The sequence below is a fragment of the Oncorhynchus gorbuscha genome, linkage group LG03, assembly GCF_021184085.1.
Source record: "Oncorhynchus gorbuscha isolate QuinsamMale2020 ecotype Even-year linkage group LG03, OgorEven_v1.0, whole genome shotgun sequence".
NCBI lineage: Eukaryota > Metazoa > Chordata > Actinopteri > Salmoniformes > Salmonidae > Oncorhynchus > Oncorhynchus gorbuscha.
This window is the reverse complement of record NC_060175.1, coordinates 49,682,596-49,688,303: the sequence shown is the minus strand read 5'-3', so window position 1 is coordinate 49,688,303 and position 5,708 is coordinate 49,682,596. Positions and strand designations below refer to the sequence as shown.

The following is a 5,708-nucleotide window of genomic DNA, read 5'->3' as shown; positions in this document are numbered from 1 at the left end:
TTCTACCTCCAATGTTTATCTATGGAGATTGCAATGGCGGTGTGCTTGATTTTATTCCCCTGTCAGCAATGGGTGTGGCTGAAATAGCTTAATCCGATCATTTGAAGGGCTCTCCGCATACTTTGTATGTATAGTGTATCTGTTTTTTTTTGCATTGTACGCCTCTCAATCCTCCGCCTCCGTCTATGTCGCACTTCCACATCTGCAGTGAATGGTGCCAGAGCTAGAGCCGTGTTTGTCAGACCATCCCTTAAAATCGGACGCCTCACAAAATTGTCTGTAGCGTCCGAACTGTTTTTCAAACCCCTCTACCGGAAAGACGAGTCTCTCACGGACCCGATGCTGTTCCCTACAGGCGTCTTCGAACCCAACTCCTGTCTGTAGCGTCCGAACAGTTTGGGCTACACACTAATATGTGAAAAGGTGAGACTCACAAGAGTATGTACGGCGGTTGTTTGGCTCTAGGACGCCCACAAGCCTCACAAGACTCGTCTGAGTTCCCCCGGTACCACGTATGGACTGCATGGAGACTGTTTAGTGACAAAAATAAGGGACGTGTAAAAAAACATGTTTCAATTCCAGATCTATCTTACATCTCTCAGATATAGGACAGACACTTCGTAACAACGTGTTTGTATGGGCTAATAGTAGTAAGCCCAAATGCAATGTTTAATCAAATGATTTTAGTATATATTTTTTGATACTTCAATAGGTCTTAAACTTCCAAATAAAATAGCATAATGACCCTTGGTATTACCTTCTTAAAACAATTCCATATAATAGCCTAGTAGAACCCCCCCCATAACTTATGGTTTACTGTAATAATGGGTTTAAAGGGGGCGTGTGTATGTGTGTGTCTCAGTCACCAGATATCAAACAAATTGAACGCTTACAGGAGATTCTGGAGCGGCACCTAAGACGCCGTTTTCCACCACCATCAACAACACACCAAATGATGCAATGTCTCGTGGAATAATGGTTTCGCATCCCTCTAATAGCGTTCCAGGCGCTTGTAGAATCTATGCCAAGGCGCATTGAAGCTGTTCTGGAGGGTCATGGAAGACACTATGTTGATGTTTCCTTTATTTTGGCAGTTACCTGAAGATCCTCATTCAGGCGGTCTAAACTATTTTCTGCCAGCTGGTGGCAGCACAGTATCATCACTAGACATCCTTTAGACATTCTGGACAAAATAGAGAATCCAAAATAGGCTCACTTCTGAAAGCTGGTGAACTGCCCCACTATACAATTTTCTTACACGTCTTTCTCTTTGAAGATTTGCACCACTGCTTGCTAAAAGAAGCAGAGCTATGCTGGATTGGATGCTATTTACTCTGTAACTATCTCCTCTAGCCAAGTTAAATCCTCCAACGCCAATACCTTGACTGGTTGTTTTAAAAAACAACAATACTGGCCTGATTACCTTTGTATCATATAAAACATAAGGCCCCTTTTCATCTGCCTCTTTGGTTTCAGTATTCTCCAGAGAATGTCCAGGGGCCAGGACATCACATAGACCCCAGTGAGGTCATTCTTCCTAGATGCTCCTGCTACACCCACTCCTGCCTGAGAGAGAGCTCCTTCTGCCTGCAGACATACGGGCAGACATACGACAGGCTGTCACCAGGACCAGAGGAGATACAGTCAATTGTTACTGCAGGCCTGTGCTTGAGTGTAATGCCTTGTGGGGCTGTAGTGAGGTCTGCAGGTAACCGGGTGGTCCAGAGAGGCCTGGGGTTCAGGTTGTGTGTCTACCCCACAGAGGACAGGGGCTTGGGGGTGCGAGCTCTGGAGCGCATTTCCTGTGGGTCCTTTGTGTGTGAGTACGCTGGGAAAGTGCTCGGCTTTGAGGAGGCCAGGCGTAGAAAGCTTGCACAGGGGCCTGAGGACAACAACTACATCATTGCTGTGCGGGAGTATGCTGGATAGGGCCCAGTCAATGAGACCTTTGTGGACCCTATTGTGGTTGGGAATGTGGGGCGATTTCTGAACCACTCCTTCCAGCCCAACCTGTTCATGGTGCCTGTCCAGGTGCACTCCCTGGTGCCCAGGCTGGCCCTGTTCACTGGCATCACCCCTCAAGAGCTCACATTTGACTATTCAGCGGGCTATAGCAATACACACTCTATGGGTTGGTTCAGAGTGACCCTGGGACAGAAGCCAATGGGACAGATACCCTCCAGAGGAAACCATACTGCTGTGGTGCCCAGAACTGTGCCCAATTCCTGCCACTGGACATACCTGTTCTCAACAATTAGATAGATGAATGTGGTTATTTGTTTCATATCTGTAAGTTGATGTTTTGTAACTTGAAGTGATCGTGTTGTACTGGAAAGGAGAGACATTTTGCACAGAACCCTTGCTTTTTATTTTTATTTTGGTCGAATCCAACTCTCCAGTTCTAATGCACGTGTTATTTTGTTAAATGTCAATTCTGCACCCAGTGTGTCAGTTGATTGCTAACAGCATCGTCCATCATTGTAGATAAAGATGTTTCTCTATGACACATCAGTTGCTCCACCTACACAGTCTGCTGATGTAGTCATCCTGTCCGTACCAGTGTGCCATCCATCTGGATTAAAGGGGCAATCCGGGATTGCTCCATTTTGGACTCATGTAACCATTTATTCTTGAATAATATGACGGATGGGTTACGACAGCTTCGGCTGTCATACCCCCATCAGAACCCAAAATATAAGCTTGTTATATTGAAAGTCTAAACATGCACTGCTTCAAAACATGGTTAAAATCTCATCGATGGTCAACCATAGCTCGGTCTATGAATTTGCGAGTGGTTACATTTCTCCAGTTCATCCCTCAGCTGTTAATCATTTACATTTACATTTAAGTCATTTAGCAGACGCTCTTATCCAGAGCGACTTACAAATCAGAACAAGTGTCACGGTGACCGCTTTGTTTTTCTAAATCCTGGATTGACCCTTCTATGATGACCCCCCACTGTTCTCTTACAATTGCCAACTATCTCACTGTCCCCAACTCCTTTCTGTTGGATGGCATCGCTGGTCTGATATAGAGATACAGCATTTCTGTCAAAAAGTATAAACTCCATCTGTGTTGAGCAGACCAACTAAAAGCTCTCTCTGTCAGAGAGTACTTGTGCTATGTGGGGCACGTCCCACCAGACCTAGCTATCGAAACACTTCGGTCCCCAAGTCTCATCATGCCCTGCCTGGACTGTAAAGCCCTCGCGCGACAGCAGATGAATCTACCAGATCTTTATGCCAACCGTCTGATATTGACTACAGTAAAAGACGGGTATGGCCTTTTAGTGGTATGTACTATACTAGGGTTTCCCAAACTCATTGTTCAAAGCTTGACGATTAGTCGGTCATTTGAATCAGCTGTGTAGTGTTGGGGGGCGAGTTTGTGAAACCCTGTATTATACAAATCATGTGTGCTCCTAGATTGGCTTTTAAATGTTGTGTGCAAAGGTATTTCCGTGTCAATAGAGATGATCCCCACATCCATTTAACCTTCAAAGATGAAGAGCATAGAAGTCATGGGCATCTAGTCTTCATCCCTCAACTTTACAATTCTCTATGTATTTCTGTATTCTTTCAACACAGTGCCACCCTTGAAGGTATCTTCAGCTTTTCATTGGAGCCAAATCTCCAGAGGTGTGAGACATTAAGAAGGGCCGGAGGGTATTTCAATATAGTAACGGGTCTTATTCCCCTGCCACGGGAGGGGCCACTGTGTCCCACTTTACTGTGACCATTCTTAAATGAGGCCTCTCTCCTCTCAAATGTCCCCACTTCCAGTCTAGACCCGCTTTCATACCAGCTGCTTATTAATATCCACATCTGGGTTAATTAGTACAGATACCATGGCGTGTTCAGTCCAGAAATGAGACCAGCGCTCCAGTCACGTTGTGGGGCTGGGCGGGGGGTCGAGCAGTGCGGCTCAACCACTAGGTGCACTCATTTTACTTCACCCAGGGTAAAGCGTGGGCGGATTTGGCACATTTTAGACCATCTTATTGGTCCTAAAATGAAATCTCTGCCCAGCCGGGGCACCAGCCAGGCAAGCTTAAAGAGCGCACCCATCCTCTCTAGCATGTTGGGGAGATGGTAGGCCTCAGTCAGTGTCAGAGAGAGAGATGAACTATAAAGGATGTTATGCATCAACCTACATTTTCTCAGCTCTATAATGAGGGTTCCCTTTGCTCTATATTGTTTAGTTTGTTATGTTTGGTTCTGATTGACCATGGGAACGCTTCTTCTGCCATTCCACTCCTATCAGAGGTGGCACAGTATATCAAACACCTGTGACCACTGAGATTTGTCTTTCGTCAAGGTAGGGGTCAGGTTGGTCTGTGACAGCAATTTTTTCACGGGAAGCATTTTTCTTTCACCTGAGTAATTCTGTGTCCGAGCGTTCCAGAACATGTCGAAGCAGAGACCTAATCCTGTTTGTAATACTTGATTTATGTAATTTTGTGAGTAAGCAAGCGACCCCTTAAGTCCCTATGGAAACAGGATGTGTGTACAGTAGGCGATTGGACAGCAGGGTTGTGTGCATGGTGCCGGACAAGCAGTCTTCCACACACACTGTTCAGGACTGGAGCTGGAACTGAGTGCCTCATTCCCATAACAGTCACCTAGCAACCAGCACTTAACCACATGAGGTGAACTTCCTCATGGTGATTGCAGTGGGCAGCTGCTACAGCACAGCCTTGGTCACAGTCACACCAGGCAACACTTAAGACGGACAGACATTGATTGTAGACTACAGTATGTTACGCTGTCCTTCTATGCTAAGACTTCAACTTGAGTAATACCTGTACCATTTCTTTTTGACCTCAAGACAAATGTCTACTGCCGAATGTTTTGCTCAAAATGTCTTCTAAAATGAGCGTGTCATAGCCTTGAACTTTTTCTTGTCCTAGATACATATATAGTGTTAGATACGAGATATGTATTGATCGAGTTCATCATGAATCATTTTGAGAGTTTAAATGAGTTTAAACTTTAATACTTCAAATGCGAAAGATGATCAAAAATAATAACTTGACTGGCCATAGTCAGGTCCATACGTATAATCAGAAGAACATTGAAGCCAGTGTGGTGGTACTTTCTTTTGTGTGTGTCCACTGACACAATCTACCACCCTGCAGCTCTAGGCTACAACTTAACAGTGCCTGTTCCACTCATGCTAGGTTAATAAAAGGATGCTATGATAGAGACATGATAGAGACAACAAGCAGTGGGTGTATAGAGTCTATTTCAGAATGGTCAGTCAGAAATATGGTCTGGCAGCCTGTCATTACTGAAGTGGAGCACCTCTCTAATGAAGAAACAGATGTCATTGCCACCGAACTTGGGGCCTCAAAAAAAAAGATAAAGTCAACACAGATAAAAGAGATCTGTTGGAGCCATATCTAATTTCAAGAAAATAGTTCCAATAATGTTATGGTTTTTCAGGGCTTTGGAGTTGTTTTGTAGACAATAATCACTGCACTGCTTTCACATAGTTGGGGATGGGTCATGACCTGATTGCGCTGACATATTGCTCCTCCATCTCCACTCCCTCTATGGATATAAGGTAGTCCGAAAAGGACATGGACCACTGGAAAAACATAGTATATAGATCATGCGCCAACAGTCTTCCCAGCACAGAGCTGACTAACGAGACATGCTGGGTGCAGTCAGCAGTATAGACCAAAATGTCATCTATATAAACCACTA

General features: G+C 44.8%; 1 pseudogene; it reads left to right on the top strand.

Moving 5' to 3' along the window:
* The first annotated feature begins 440 nt into the window (after window positions 1-440).
* On the top strand, window positions 441-2,262 carry LOC124017093 (annotated as a pseudogene).
* The last annotated feature ends 3,446 nt before the right edge of the window (window positions 2,263-5,708 follow it).